The 17,419-nt window shown below is 42.4% G+C and overlaps 1 protein-coding gene across 5 annotated transcripts in view; it reads right to left on the bottom strand.

The window, feature by feature from the left end:
- Positions 1 to 17,419, bottom strand: part of cnih3 (cornichon family AMPA receptor auxiliary protein 3) — a 97,892-nt gene that overhangs the window by 79,561 nt on the left and 912 nt on the right. The window lies entirely within an intron of this gene.

Raw genomic sequence — 17,419 nt, 5'->3', positions numbered from 1 at the left:
CTCCTGTTAAAAACCTCAAAGATTTGCTCTCCCAATAAAACATTCAAGGTTTGAGCACTGGAAGTTGCCCACTCATTCCAGACATGAATCGAATAGAGAAATTCTGGTGGCAGACAGTATACAAGACATGGCTGGGCCCAAATGAGACATGCTGTGTATATTCTGTCCAAAACACAGGATGTAGCGGCAAACCTGCAACTGCCTGCCCCATCTGAGTGATGACTTGCCACTCCTGACGTTAAAAGAGTACACACAGTTCACTGCAATCTTTCTCATTCCCCTGCGATCCGACTCAAACTATTTGGTTTGCTAAAGCAGTTACGAAGGCTAACGTTATCAGCCCTGAAGCCCCGTCCACACGTGTGGATATTTTTGTAAACATACATTTTTCTGTTTTGCCATTTGCAAACAGTCTTTTCGGTCACCACAAACAGAGGTTTTGGAAAACATCTTTTATGGTGAGGAGTTTGAAAAAAGTCTGTTTGGTCTGTTCTCCTGGGGACAGCTTAAACTGAGCTTTTGGGGAAGCGTTAACCTCATTGACTCCATTTGTGCATGACAATCGTTGCCTGGAGGTATTGTGCATGCTCCATAAATCCAAGATGGAGGGCTACCCATTTGTCTACATCGGTACAGTACTGTTAGGTTTACTTGCATGTTTACAAGGAAACCTGGCTTGAAATCGTTATATTCCATTGTAACACAAAGCAGTAACTCCACTAGAACCTGCCCATCAAAACATGCAAATCTACTTTCTGATTTGATTCCCCCTTCTCATGCTCTCTCAAGAGGAAGCTCAGTGCACATGGGCGTAATCTTTTTCTCTAATGTTTGATGGATGAACTGAAAACATGTTAGGCTACTGCAAACTACTGGCCTGGCATGTTGGCATTTTTAATCGTTTCTGCATTGTTGTGTGGACAAAGAAATATTTATGAAAACCTCTTGTGTAGACTTTTTTTTTTTTGGCAGAAACTAAAAATATCTCTCTATGTGTGTGCATAGTCTTAATCAACCTTAAGAAAATTCTTTGAAAAATTCCCTCAACCACCCTCATTGGGACTTTGGTTTTAAATTCTGTTTCCCGTAAAATGCAAAAAAGAGGAGAAAGAAGTCCATATCGTCATGGGACAAATTACAACAAATTTAATCCTCTGCACTTAGAATGAAGAGTCACTCGAGCACTCTTGCTTCTTCACTTTATGTGGCAATAAACCAATGTTTCGGTCAGGGCATTATCTTCTCCATTTACCCATCCTCTATGGAATAGTCACCAGCCACATGCAGTGCCTGGGGACCAATTCCAGTTCTTTCTTCAAGGGTCTTGGTACACCAACAGGAGAACCCATTACCCAGAATACATGTCTTTGAGAGAATCCGGGGGGGGGGGGGGGGGGGGGTTCATGCAAACTCCACACAGACTGGACCTGAGGCAACAGAGCTCAGTCACATGCCTCCCATGGAGATCGTTAAGTTCACTGTTGCATTGCTGTTGTTTTTTTGTATTGCCCACTCTTAGGCAACGGAACCAATGATGTTGCAGGCAGTGGTGGTTTTTGCACTTCTTCCTCACTGGAAAAACCCAAGGAACGCGATGTGATTTCTGTTGAGATCTGTGTAACCACACTCCTTCCTGTCTGCAAAGAGTGATTTGTAGTCCAGTAAATTTTTATGGCACTGGGATCCTTGTTAGTAGCGGAAATGTGACAACATGCAATACAGCAGTAAGTAACACTGTGACAAACACATGTTATTTATGTCCCCCTTGAAGGATAAATTCAGTGGAATATAAAGTATGTAACAGAAAATGTTCATTTACTGCAATGAGGCAGGCGACCTTATTTTGTTGGGTAAACTAATAGGGAGGTAAAGACAGATCAGGAGAGGCAAACATGAAGTGCAATTAAGAATCATGTGCTTGCTCTTCAGGCTCTTAATTGATGTAAACACATGCTTGGAGGTGTAAAGAGGTAAACTTCAGGAAATAAAGTGCTTAATAAGAAAGGAAAAGACATTGAACTGGAAGCTAGCAAAAGCCGCAAGTTTGTTTATTTCTGTTTATTTCACAGGCCTTTAAATTTATGATAAACAGTGATTAATGACATAAACTGAAGTGTCAATGAAATGAACTTTAGGTCTCGAAGACTACTGGTAATCAGCGGTCATACTTAGCTCTCTGCAGTTTCTTTATTTCCCGAGCTATAATCATGACAAATCATAAGCCTTGGTTTCTTCCAATCATCCAGCCTGTATTCTCTGCTGCTAAATCCTGCTAGCTTCATTCTGCAAATGTTGCAACATTCAGCAATGAAGGGAGTGATGAGGGACAGTTACACTTTTTTGGATTAGATTTGTATGCTACAATGTGCTTGATCTTGCTAAATGCTTCAGCTAAATTGCTACCGAGCTACTGCAGCATGCTAAGAGCTTCGAGATTTGCTTGATCTTGAAGCAGTTAAATTGCTACATAGCTACTGCAGCATGCTGAGCTGTTCAACCATGCAGACAAGTAGAGATTATCTGACTAATTCTTTGCACATTACTGGGTGAATGTCATATTTCAAACCCACACATATTGATTTTTCTTTATACATCATTATTATTTCTATGGCTAAAGGAGTTCAGCTTTATAGTCAGCTTTCCCTAATGCCATACATTCATGCCAACTGAGGTTGAAAAGCATTTTCTTCGTTTTTCAGTTTCATAACTGAAGCGTGATCATCGAGTGGTACAATAGGTATAATGTTTACATCTAAAAATCATCTGGTTTATTTATAGCAGCCTGCTTTTCATCAATGCTGCTGTTCCACTCTTGCCAGAAGGCCCACTGTCTGTTATCCACTACCAGCAAATTGATCTCCCCAATCTCTCTACACAGAAGAAAAATCAATGCAAATCGAGTTGAATCTAATTTCATGAATCTTAACAGGATTTACCGTGTCAACTGTGATCACTTAGCACAGAGAATTTTCCCAGACTGAACATAACCACAAAGATGTTGAAGGAGTGGGGATTTGTCTGATGGCCGAAATGTTAGTCAATGAAACCTGATGAACTCAGATTAAGTTTGATCTTAAAACATTAAAAATGGGATCAGACCTGTGTGGGGGGTTCCCAGCATATCCTTGCGTATGCAAAGTGTTGTTAAAAATGACCAAACCTGTAGATTCATTTAATAAATGTTGGGTAATTTTACACAATTTTCAACTTTTTATCAATCCCTCATCCACCCAGTAAAGATAATAGTACAATACAGTAGTACCAGTATACGTTTTACTTAATCGCCAAATCACAACTATAACTATCACATTTACTTATTAATTACATACAGTATGCACACCTTGGCCTACATATGTATATGTGTAGATATACATTTTTCTGTGTCCACGTGCAAAAAATTCAATAAAAATAAATACTGAATAGAGAAAGAAAAGAGGGTTGTCTTTATAGAGGTAGTTCTCACAGAGGGTTCGGTCATGCTCCTATGGTTCCATGACTGGAAACCTGAGTGACGACTGAGTGGGCATCATTATAGTTACTCATCTTTCCATAAATTATCATCATTTCGCAAAGGATTTTCATCCATTCATATCAGATAGCTGTGTAACCCTGAGATTCCGTCAGGTCTGTCTCCATCACCCTCTGGCTGCTACCCTCCTCAGCAGCTGCCTCCCTTATCCACAGACACACCCACAGCATTTTTGTCAATTTGCTCCGATTGTGCGAATGCAGTTGCTGTCTCTTGGTTCATGTGTTCCTAACATGTGCACGGGGTTACATTCTATCTGTTTCTGTTGGTTTTTGTGATTGGGAGTATGCATGTGGTGTTTTATTTTGAATATTTTCTGAATTCACCATTCACCCTTGGTTTTGGGGACTTCCTGTCTGGGTTGATCTTCTCTGTGCAGCTTGACGTGCCTTCAGTCAAAAATAGACAGCGTATTTGTCACAGATTGGAGTGCTGAACGGAAGCAAGCACAGTCTTGAATGATGGTTATTAGCGCTGAGGTAACGTGTACAGTGAAGACTACGTCTAATAGGTGGCTTGGGGTCTGACCCTTGCAACCCAGTCACCGTCCTAATCAGACCAGAACCTGTAGCTAATGAGGGCATTTCTTTTTCAAGTGTCACAACTTTTCTAGTCTTACAGCCACTAGTAAATCATCTCACATCACACTACTCAGCCAATCCTTTGGGGAATTTTGTGGGCCGCAGGGCTTGAAGGTAGAGTGGCTGTCTAGCAAACCAAAGGGTCGCTGGTTGGATCCTCACTTCCCCCGGTGACCATGTAGGAGTGTCCTGGAGCAAGCTACTGAACCCATAATTGCTCCCGATGAGTAGGTTGGCGCCTTGCATGGCAGCCTTCACCATCAGTGAGTGTGTGTGTGACTGGGTGAATGAGACGACACTGTACTGAGTGCCACTAAGGTAGAAAGGCGCTATATAAAAACGAGTCCATTCACCATTTTGGTGAACATTGGTCACTGAACACACAGAGGAAAGACGAGATTGACAGAGACACACATTTTCACATGGTGATGTCTAAGGAGAGAAGGGTAGATAGGAAAAAGAGCTTTTAGTGAAAAATGGATGGACTCAAGTTGATCCAGAGCACGAACATCCGCCACAGATAGTTCAATACCTGTGTGACAGTGGCAATGATTCAAAGCAATAATGTTAAGTGTCACTGCGTGAAAAAACACACAGCTTTTGAGACAGCATGCCCACTCAAGTCTGCGCAGAAAGTAAATCTTCTAAGAGGTGGGATTTGTTGATTATAAAATTGGTCTACATAAAAAGACCTATCCAAAATAAATCGTGACGAGCGCAGCAACTATCAGGTCAACATGGATAGGTAAGACCTTCGAGAATTTCCTCCCAGAGTCATCGATTCCTATTCCACAGAAGTAACACTCAACCCATTCAGTTACTCCTTGACTAAAACTGCACTGCCTTTGATAGTTTTTAAGGATGGGATCAGGCACACTTGAATGCCCCCAATGTTTTGGACTTTTGATTCTACAACCGTTTTCTGGACCGGCAGGTGAGTCTGTAAAGGTCTTAAGAGATTAACTGAATACCCTAACTAAGTGACCTTCTACAGTTGCAAGCACGTGCAACAAAAATAGGATAGTGTCACCTAGTCCTTAACAGAACTGAGTATTATATCCTGCATAGATCCTCTCCTGCTTCTAGCCAGTCACTTACCTTAGGCCGTGGAGGGGTTTACCTTGTGGTTATTTTTTATTATTTCCAAGTCAAAATTGAGTCCATCTGAAAGTAAAAAAGCCCGGAGGAAGCATTGGGACACCCCCCCCCCCCCCCCCCCCCCATCATCCTACATGAGTATGCACTGTATTGAAACAATAGAAACGGTTCAGTCAGAATGATGGATGAGGAGCCAGTGGGGGTTAATGAACTCGTGGATCAATGCTGAGCCAGTCCAGCCATATACCGATTGCCACCTCCATTAGCCTCCAGTTCCTGCTGCCAGAAAGCCCTGTTGACTGTTTACTTCCCTCAGATTACAATCAGTTGCGGCACCCTTGCATTTCTTCACCTTGACGTCTCACTAGAGCTGCGCTTCGGTGGATAATTACAGTGATTCTACATGTTAAATATGAAGTGAAACCATACAGGATTCGGTTGTTCTTTTGGTCCCCTCATTAATAGTCCTGTCCCCACAGTACAGTCTATGTCCGTCTTTTGTAATTCCACAGTATACTGTCTAATAAGAGTATTTTGGCCTTGATTGCATACAATTTTCATAATAATAATAATAACTTTAATCATATAGAACCTTTAATAACAGAAGTTCATTCAGTGCTTTGATGGACCAAGCAAAAGCTGGAAGCTCAGTGACATCAATACACATCAATAGTCAACAACAGTAAAGTTAACAAAAAAGAAACGTGGACGAAGTGGAAAAACGGCAGAGGAGAGCCAGCAAAATAAATGAGTGGTAAAAGAAAAAAAGACAAATAATGAAAAGAGAATTTTACAAAATGAAAGGACACAACATCATGACGAAGGAGTTAAAGACCACTGAATTGGTTCAGAGCAGTAAAAAAGAAATACTGTAACTGTACCAACCATTAACGCTGTTCTCTTATAGTTATGGCAGCATTTTCGGGCCCAGAGAGGTACTTTGGTCAAAGCTGTATTATAGATAATATAGCAAAAGCAATTATAAAAGTGGAAAGCTGAGTTTCAGGCTACCTTATTTGATAGATTTGAAGATCCACATGTAATTGTGCTCGCAAAATTAATCTCTGAGATCTGGGAAAAGGGATTTTTTTTTTGAGTAACAAGAGTGCTTGAAAACAAAGGAAAAAAGCAAAGAAAAATTTCGATTTGGAATCACAAAAACACTCTCCACCATGCTGATCCTAAATCAGCGAGAAGATTATCCTGTTTGACATGTGGCATTCTGTGACGCTGACGTGATTCCTATTCATTGTGCTGGAATTGTGCATCAAACTCTACTCCAGTGTGAAAGCAAAAATATCTTCTACTCCAAAGACACTACAACTGTAGGCCCTCAAAGAAGAATTTGATATAATCCGGTTTCTGAGACTCTATTGTGCTTCTATACCAGTGAGTCAGATCCCCTGTGTATGAACATTTTTCTGTGCTTGGAAAATATATTTGTATGGAAATGTCTCAGTACTGTGGTTTTGAACTGCATTTGTGTATCTGGAACAGCTTGACCTGCAGGCGTTTGGCTTTTCGTGTGATCAATCATGCACTGATCAATCAGGTGGAACTGTAGTCTATATAGGTTGAGTCATTATTCAAGTCACATCAACAACTTGAACTCTGTATATTTTAATAGCTTTTCGCTGGTTGTGCAGCTCTGTGGTGTAGCAAATACTAACATTTAAAGTCAAGACTAAAGTCTTGCTTTAATCTTATTTCCTCTCTCTTTGTTCGGGTTTTTATTTGCTGCACAGACAAAAGAGAGACTTTTAATTACTTATTTATTTCCATTCTCAACTCAGCTTGACCTGACAGTGCAGCACAGTAGGCCTGAGTCGAAGTGATTCAACATTCAAACATTCGCGGGTGTTTGTTTGATGACATCAACAATACATCCGTGATTTCAATAAAACCCGCATGTTCCGAGATCTTTCATTTCACCTTCCAGGCTGTCAAATGAACCTAGTTGGCTCAGTGGATCAGCTGACATGAAGGTTTCAATCTCCAGCTTGGCGAAGTTGAGTCAGAGTCACGGTGAAGTTGAGTCAGAGTCACGGTGAAGTTGAGTCAGAGTCATGGTGAAGAGCCACTCTCGACGAACCGAATTGCAATTAAGGATTTAATTCACACGTCAAAATACTCCTACACGATCCAATCACCTTTGGAAAAAAATCAATTGTTATTCATTCTTTTAATTGCCAATTAATGATCTGACTGGTGATCAGCTCAAGTCTATGGTCGGCAGCACTAATTATTGTGTATCGATGCATTGAAGGACTACTTATGTTTCTGTACGCTTTGTTAAGGTTTGGAAAACATCGCCGGTTAGGTTCATTTTGTGCTGCCAGCTGTGTTATGTTGTTGAAGCAGGGAATTCACATCCTCATAAAAGGATCCTTCCCGTTGCTGACATGACACCAGCATGAAATGCTGCATCAAGTGGTCATGCGACTCACTTTCTTCCTGTCAGACTGCCGTGTTTCTTGCCCCGTTGGACTGTTGTTTACCCTGTAATGCTATGAATTTGATTTGCCCTCATTCATTCAACCTGATCTTGTGATCGTGTCAGCCAGCATCTTGTTTGTTCTCAGCATCCAGCCCAGTGACATCATTTTCACTGACACGGAGGCAAGCAGTTCACTCGTAGCATTATTAACCTCAGCTCTCAAAATGGAAGAAATTATTCTTTACGATGATACACATCAACCCCTATTTTGTGATTTCCACGCTATCTTTCTCAGCTAGCTAGCTTTGCAGGAAGATATCTTTATGTTCTAATCCCCAAAATCCACAGTTCTAATTGGCTGAGAGTTTTTTTGTTTGTTTGTTTGTTTGTTTTTTTGCAACTGGGTGCAATATACAACATGCAGTGATTCAGAGTTCTGAAACTAGGCTGCGCTGAATCTTTCAGCAGTTGCTTTATTAAACGGAGGGATCTCTTTAAGAGAAGAATAGTTCGGGATCAGAAACATAAAAAGCCTCAGTTAAACCAGATTAATTAAAGCAGACAAATAGAGTTGCAGTCCTTAAGAAAGCTGGGAGAAAATGCAAATCAAAGCGATATATTCTGTGTCGTGTCCAAACTAAAAAACACAAAATGATCCTCTACATCATACTTTCTTTATCATGTGTTGTGTGTAGTGAATGGGTTAATGATGTTGGACACAGCCAGATGTAACGAGAACATTAAGCGGAAAGCTGATTGTACTTCATTTTTATTTAATCGGTGTTATTAAGTCATAAATAAACCACATGGAGACAGAACAGACTGTCAGCGCCCTCCCTAGAACAGAGCTTTTTAGTCTGTGTCTGAGATTCTCCCGTTCTTCTGTTGCAACTTAATGAATTTGTTCTTGATCATTTTTTTATGTCTTATGGTGTGTGTTTTTTTTTTTTTTCATCTCTGGCTGTCACACTTCTCCATCTCAGGACTTCTCTCTCTCCCAAGAACCTCACACAGAAATGTAATTTCATTATTCATCATCGCTGCCATCCTTTGATCTCTCCCTATCTGCATCGCTGCTTGCTAACAGCTTTGCATTTCCTGTTTCCCTCCTTTTTCTGTGTGATCATCATTTTGTATTCTGCCCCAGCCATCCGTCCAGCAGTCAAATCAGCCCTGGTTCGATCGCCCACTGACTGAAATCAGGAGACTTCATGGCCCTTTCTTATTTGCCTCGCCATCTTGCCATGGTTCCTGCAGCTCCCCTTATTTCTCTCTGCCTCCAACCACTTTCATCTATCTTCCCGTGTCCTCTTTTTTCTAGGGTTGTTACCCCTCCATCCCCGCCAGAGCCATCAAGTAGGTGTCAGAGGTGTTTGAGATCACAGGAACAGGCTTTGGCAGTGAAAGAGTAACCCTGGGAACGATTACACACCACCTTAAATATTGCTCTTAGTTTCAATATCTCCTCAACACTTTCACATCTGCCTCTGGAGATAAATCAAGCACTCCACGTGTTCAAGGAAAACACTTTCCCTTAAACTCAGTGGCCCCAGCTTTTAGCCCCTCTCTTATTCCTGCACATAAATTGCATCTTGTTTTGCTCCCTCATCAGACCACAGTAACAGATGAGAGAGTGTGATGGTTGTTCAGTGTGAATGATTCACATGACACCTCTTTTAAATCTGTGAATGCCCTGTACTTGTCAAAACTCAGCATGTTGCAAAGTCATGTTCGGCAAGGAAGAAACACCAGCTGCGATGCTAGCAAAGCTGTTCCCCTCCAAATCCATCCTGAAGTGTGTGTGAAATCCCTATGTGTAGTGTCACCTCGCTGTTATTTGAACCAGCATTTGCTTTTTCTGAGGTAGTTTAAGTGAATAAATGAGAGGCAGGTGGGAAAAAAAAGAGGACAAAGTGAAATAAAATGAATCATCCCTCAGTGCCGGGGCTGGAGAAACCTCTGAAGGGGTCCTGGAGCAGACTTGTTGATGCGGCCCCATGATCCGGGGCAGAAGGACACATCTTTAAACCAGCACAGTTTGTACCAAATTGAAAAGAATCTATTCCCTGTGTAAATCTTCTCAGGCTAAGCTCTGACTTTACTTTATACAGCAACAACAACAACAACAACAGGAAATCAGTAATGTGAGGGGGTTTGCCACAAAAAGCAGTCTTTGTTGCAAAAAAATACATCAATTCCCTTATGTGAAATGCATCTTGACTTTTGTGTAACTTATCCAAGTCTTACAAGTCAAGCACAAGTCTTAAAATTGATACCAGTCTTCTCACTGACTTGTCTGTGTACAGTATAGCCTGTAGTCTTTGTCCTCGCCTCAAAACGGGAGGAAACAGCCATTCTGGCTCAGTAACTAATCCATTATCTGTCAACCAATGTGTCAAAAATAGTGTTATTTATTTGGGGTGGCACGGTGGCGCAGTGGTCAGCACTGTCGCCTCACACGAGAAGGTTTCGGGTTCGAGTCCCGGCTTGAGCACGGGATCTTTCTGTGTGGAGTCTGCATGTTCTCCCTGTTCCTGCGTGGGTTCTCTCTGGTACTCCAGCTTCCTCCCACAGTCCAAAGACATCAAGAGGGGATGAGGCTGATTGATTCTCTAAATTGACCGTAGGTGTGACTATGAGTGTGAATGGTTGTCTGTTTCTATGTGTTGGCCCTGTGAGGGACTGGTGACCCGTCCAGGGTGAACCCCACCTCTCACCCGAAAGCCACTGGGATAGGCTCCAACCCCCCACGAGCCTTAACAGGATAAGTGGTAGAAAATGGATGGATGTTATTTATATGTTTTTAAGTTATTACCATATTTTATTTTGTTTCTTTCATCCAATAAAACGATTTACCAGCTGTACTGTGAGCGTGAGGGATGACTTGTATTGACTTAAAATGAAATTAAAAAAAGATCATGATGAGAATGGATTGGAAGCTCTCGTAGTTGTTAAACTCCTGCTGGTAATCTAGCTTCCTAACTACAAATGCCTTCATACTTCACCACCCCTCCATGTATACCCAGACCGCCACATTATAGTGGTAACCTAACAGGGAGGGTAAATGATGCCACTGAGTCCTCCCTGCTCCATTGGCTGGACACTCTCTGCATCACAACTGCGCCTTGGGGCTTTCCCGTCTCTCTGAGGTGCCCCGCAGGAGCATTTGGACACTTCCACCTTTAACCCTAGAACACTAACGTTAAAATTACTAACGTCAGGTACATTTTACCTGATATAATATTCCTGATAAAACATAGTTTCCATCAAAATATGATCAGGTATAACACAAATTGAAGAACTCTTCTTTGATTTCCCAATATGCAGTGTCACATAAAATGAAAAAAGGGACCATGGGGGACCCGATAAAATGGCTCCAAAATTATTGAAAAATCAGGTAATCATCAATAAGAAACTTAATGAGACAAAGGACAGGGCAGGGGACGTAAATGTCAAGAATCACATGACAAGAATTGTGTGGGTGAAAATTACCCGGCGCCAGGGTTCTACAGTTAATGACACTTGGAGTACATTAGACACCGGGGTTACATGGGAGGGGAACCACTCAAGCAGAGCTGGACTATCGAAGCACAGATCCATGGAGCTCAGGGGAGGTCACAGTTCACCTCGTATGTTAATTAAAATGGCTTTCTAATCGCCTCCATGAGTGCTCCCATGGGCAGCTACTACGTTGGATTCTAGGCGACGAGCAGGTCGATCGAGCCGATTGCTGCGTCTCGTTGGAAGTGAACCTCTAAAGTGTCATTTAAGCCCGCAGACAGAGAATAATCTGACATGCAAATTATTACATTTACATTGTTTGTTTGAGTCACCTTTGAAAATAAATGCATCACTTTCATCGCTTAGTGCATTGTGGTCTCTGTCTATATGAATAAAGACATTTTAGAATTTATGAAAAGACGACAGAGACTGTAAACGCTCACTCAAGACCAAAGCTATGCTGCATGTCCGTGTAAAGATAATTGTGAGTGGACTCAGACAAAGTGATGATGCAGTTCTTGCCCCTCTCTTGTTACCACTGGAGGTGTCCTTGAGCTCCAGTGGTACTGAGGTTGTACTGGGGAATCACGTGTGTGTGTGTGTGTGTGTGCGTGTGTGTGTGTGTGTGTGTGTGTGTGTGTGTGTGTGCGTGCTTGTGTGCGTGTTACTGAGTGAATGTGATTATGTTGTGCTTGAAGTGGAAAACCGTGTCCTCCCCTGCTAACACACATCACCTGAGACAAATGTATCAGAACAAGGAGTCCCCCTCTAAATGTCTACACGAGAGAACAGGGAGATATCACTGGTCTTTAAACGTATGAACTCAAACTGAAAACCATTCACCAAACTATTACTGTTCTCATTACAACTGCTGAGATTAGATAATATGAAGTGCATGATGCCTATGTATTGCCTTTTTATGTGTACTTTTATGTGTGTATAATGCGCGATGATCGAAGTAAATGTAAATACTACATGCATACACTGACAGAAGTATCATTCTCTTTTAAAGGCTATTCTACCTTGTCTGTCTCCCCAGTTAGCGATAACACATGATGGTTACACATGGGCAAGAGAGCTCATCAAACCCTGCTGCTGTGACTGCGTGAACTCACGACTAAAAGCCCAATTAGCAAACAAATAAGTCAAGAAACAACATATAAGCTTGTATATCGGGACAACATTGCCTTAGCTGACACACTGGCAGTGAAAGAAGTGCCTACCAGCGCTATCGTCTCATCTTTGTAACATAAATGTTAGAGTTGTAGTGCTCAAGATCACATTTTGTTCTCCTGTAGAACCGAGTCCTTTGCACCAGTTGAGTGCACTACAGATGTTTTCAGGTATGGCGTAGTTACCGTGGCTCATCTCTGAAGGGCTCACTGAGGCTTCATCAGCCTCATCTCCTGTTGACCTGTAGCCTCACGGCTGAAATATGCTGGGTCTGTCAGTGATGCATGTCAGCGGGGCGGAGCGGGATGTTAGGCTGCTACGCCGGCTCTGCTCTGCCACGCTACAGCACCAACAGAGCTGCTTCTATTCTGCATCGACAGTCGCCGTGTTCATGCTACGCATCAGACGCACAGTATTTATGGAAGTGGGCATCACAACAGACGAGCAAAAGAGAAGATGGTCTTCACTGAAAGAGAAAATGGAACACAAAATTCTTCTTCTCATTACTGATGTATTTCGTCCGTCACTTGCACACACACACACACACACACACACACACACACACACACACACACACACACACACACACACACACAGATAAAGCTTTAACTGTGATACATCCATTGCTAGTGCAGGCAGCTGTGAGAGCCATAATTGTGGGATACGTAATAAATAATTCAGCCGTGAAAGAAGGGGGAGGAGAAGAAGAAGGGGTGCCGAGGGTGTTGTAGCGTATCCTAAAATCAGACACTGTCTTGGTCGTGAGATGATCACGGCCTCCGGGTCTCACCATACATCTCACACTCCCTGGTACTTGGTCTCACCCCTCCTAGGACTTGGTCTGGTCTTGGTCTCACTTAAGGTGGTTTAGAATAACAACACTAACGAATCCACGGCTTGGGTGAATACTTGAATTTGACGGGCAGCTGTGTTTGCTCTAATTCCGGATATACAAACACCTACCTACTGTTCTGTGTATCTTATCAACAGGTGTCGTCCTTCAGTGTGTCATCAAGAGCACCACAGGATCAGGACAGTGACACACAGACTGGAACAGGTTCACTGACCCACTGAATTTACTGACTAGCTGGTTCCTCGTGGATCGCCTCACATCACCTTCAACCTTGAGTTGTAGCGGATGTACGCACTGACTATGATTTGTTCACGAACATGTAGACATTAATTGAGGATTATGACATGTCACCTCGATAATCCTGCTAACTCTTTCCCCGCCAACGACTGGATTTTCGCCATCATGTGGTAGAGGGCGCTATAGTGCACCCTGTGAAAGAAGACTGCACATCTACAACGTGTTGAAAAGCCTCAGAAACCAGAAGAAGTGAGTATGGAGAGAGAAAAGTAACCCAACACGAATTAATTCATATATCAAATTAACATTTGCTTGAAAAATCAGCTCTTTTAAAAAAATACCTTTTTTGCTCTGAATTTTTTTTCTGAAAACCACCCTTCATTCAAGTGTTTTTTTTTTTTTAAAAAGAGAGAGCAGACGCACTTAAAGAGGCTTTGCTCTTTCTTTTGATACGTTCAGTTTCTCATTAATCAGCACAAAATATTCCGGGGGTGTTTAAAATGAGTGAAAATGTTCAAAACAGTTGATGGTGACTGGCAACTTTAAAACGACACTGGCAAGGAAAGAGTTAAACACACAGTCAACATCCTCTATTTACTTTTTGCCAGCACTAAGCCAATGTAAATGACTCTGACTCTTGCTAGCGCAACGCCAGAGTCACTGCTTGTAGCTGAGCCAAACGGCTCTACGAGCTGAGGGGACAGGATTCGTCTCCTGCTGCCGAGTCACACGCAGTAACACTCCCCTTTACTGAAGTAGTGAACAGGGTTTTTGCTTAATAGTCATGAATTTTCCAGGTATTAAGTCAAACTCTCAGGTATCACCATGAAGACGGAGTAATGGCCTCTGAGAGACGTTAGATATTGATGGCAAATTGCATGAAAATATAAATTATGTCTTTGTATTTGTCTTTTGCATGTAACCATGATATAAGTGAGGTAAGGACTTCTGACATGTCCATAGTCAGGAATTAATGGACCCGGCTCAGGCAACCCCCATCAGGGCCCCACGTCCTCCATTAATTCTTGACAATGGACTCCTACTGTCGTCAGACGTCATCTCTAGCTTCATGTTAACAAAGGGAACGTTAATTAACACGTGCAAGGAAGCTGTCCAATATCATGTAAAGTAGCTGTCTTTGTTTCACTATTAATGTCACCTCATTGCTTTTTGTCCAAGTAAATGTCGTGCTGAGCAAACGGGCCGCTGCTGCACCTGCTGGCAGAAGTTCCTTTACCTTCCTTTCCACATATTAGTTCCTGTTTTGTGAATTTCAGATTAATGGTTCTTGAAGTATATGGGTCCCTGGGACCTGACAAGAGTATAAAATACTCCACACACACATATATATATATATGTGTGTGTGTGTGGAGTATTTTATACTCTTGTCAGAGTCAGTCTTGTTATATATATATATGGAGTTCACAGTTCATTCAGAGCAGTAACACATAGCAAGAGGCGGGGTTCACCCTGGACAGGTCACCAGTCCATCACAGGGCCAACACATAGAGACAGACAACCATTCACTCTCACAGTCACACCTACAGTCAATTTAGAGTCTGGATTAACCTGGTCCCCTCTTGATGTCTTTGGACTGTGGAGGAAGCCAGAGTACCAGAGAGAACCCACGCAGGAACAGGGAGAACATGCAGACTCACCAAGAAAGATCCCGTGCCCGACCTGGACTCGAACCCAGAACCTTCTTGCTGTGAGGCAACAGTGCTGACCACTGCACCACCGTGCCGCCCTCCTGCTATTCCTTATAACTTTATTTTGCAATGGAATGAAAGGTTCACTTACAGTAAAAAGCTCCTGGAAGCTGACCACTGCATTGCTTTCGGTCCAGTCAGGAGTGAATATCTGTCTCTCAGAAGCTCTAGAATCCAGCCTTGAACTACACTGACTTTTAGGTGTCTTTGCACAATAAATCTATAATGATATTGGATGTCTTTTATGAGTTTTATCCATTTGTTGTGTTGTCTTAGTACTCCGATCATTGTTGACATGCCATACCATATCTTGTATGTACATGTATATTACATGAGTGGTGGGTAATGAAGTTTGGTTAGGAGTTTGGATGTTTTCACAAACGGAAATAATTAAATGATACCATAAATGTTACTACAACTTGTATAAAAACAAATACAACATATGTAATTGTTTAAATACACAATGGAAAAAAGAAAGATAAAATACAATATTATACTAATTATCCATTTAAGATTGTCGCCTCACAGCAAGAAGGTTCCAGGTTCGAGTCCTGGCTCGAGCACGGGATCTTTCTGTGTGAGTCTCCATGTTCTCCCTGTTCCTGCTGGGTTCTCTCCGGTACTCCAGCTTCCTCCACAGTCCAAAGACATCAAGAGGGGACCAGGTTAATCCAGACTCTAAATTGACCGTAGGCGTGGCTGTGAGAGCCAATGGTTGTCTGTCTATATGTGTTGGTCCTGTGATGGACTGGTGACCCGTCCAGGGTGAACCCTGCCTCTCGCCCCAAGGCTGCTGGGATAGGCTCCACCCCCCCTCGATTGATGGATGGACATTTTAGGGCCAACTGTGTTTACAGAAGGAATTTCCTGCTTCTCTTTATCACTTCATGGGTTGGAAAGTACTTTCAAGTTGAAAAGTCATAAAAAGCCATCTTCTGCAGGTTTTAGTAACATAATGATCATAAAGGAGTCTCTGAATTACACGCTTCCATTTTTTACAGACTGGACTGGACTTGTGCTTTTAGCGTGGTGATAGTCATACAAAAGCAGTGCAATCAGTAACTTACGACTCCATACAGATTATACATGTTACTTTAAAATGAAAGTGACTATTTATATCTAATATATTAGGCTTTAAATGTAACTTGCCCAGCACTGCTCATTGCTGACTTTACTATTGTTTTTCTCTGTAGTTTCATGGCCTCTGTCATTTCCACTGCTTGGCTTTATTTATAGCTTGATATTAGCCTGAGTACTTGGACTCAGCACGCTTGCTCTTTTCACCAATGCGCTGCTGCTCACAGCATTCAGAAGTAACCTTTTTGTCAAGTATCTACAGTGGCAGCAGGGTTCACTGTTTTCAGCCGTTCTTTGAAACCAGAAGACTTCACTAATTCAAAAGGATGACGAGATGGCGAACTGCCAAGACAGCTGATGGAAGTGACAGAGTCGCAGCCAAAATTCCTCAGCTTTTTTTTTTTTTGGCAGGTGGCTAGTGTTAATGTGCAGCTTTGGCTCTGTGGCGGCATACTTCCACAGTCCCCCGTATTCCCACCTCATAGCCTCCTCCTAATTATGTTTCCTTACAGTGAGGAGACTGGGCTTATTATGCTGCGTGTCTGTGTGTCAGTGCAAATGGGAGTCAGCCGAGGAGGCATCTCGCCTGTTTCTGCTGTCTTAAGCAGAAAGCAAAGCCTGGTGTGATGGAGAATATTGCTGAAGCTATAGAATTACGTGTTCTATTGTGATCCTGCACTGACACGGCTGAGGGAGGTGTTACGGTTTCTGTCCGTGAATTACAAATAAATGCAGACGGTTGTTATTTTTCTGTGGCACGTCCATATCGTTTTAACTGTACCCTCATGGTGTCTGCACACTCAGAGATCCGATGGCTTTATTTCTGGTCCGTGAGCAGACACATGGGCCACTGTCTGACAGACTGACAGACCTACTATTAGCTGTAATTGCCGGAGGATCAGTCATCCCAAGTGCATCAGGTCTGTTGCTGTTTCCATGCAAAGGGCTGGAAGAGATGACCCAAATCTGTCTTTACATAAGGGCCTTTATGATGGATAGGTTGATGGGGGGGTAATTAGATTATTCAAATGCTGTAATGCAATCAGTTATATTGGAGGTTGCAGTTGAGCTTAAACGCACAACGAGGCAGGAAGATGGAAGATGTGACAGAGGATCTCTAATATCGCACAAAAATTCCCCGGTAAATCGGAAGCGTAGTTGCTGAATTGATCCTGGGTTGCAGACGCCTCCTCGGTTTAAAGTGGGTCACAAAAGTATCACCAA

Source organism: Aulostomus chinensis, chromosome 20, assembly GCF_037954235.1.
Source record: "Aulostomus chinensis isolate RoL2024-O1b breed Wild chromosome 20, RoL_Achi_v1.0, whole genome shotgun sequence".
Lineage (NCBI taxonomy): Eukaryota > Metazoa > Chordata > Actinopteri > Syngnathiformes > Aulostomidae > Aulostomus > Aulostomus chinensis.
Note: the sequence above shows the minus strand (reverse complement) of the source record. Positions and strands in the feature narration are given on the sequence as shown.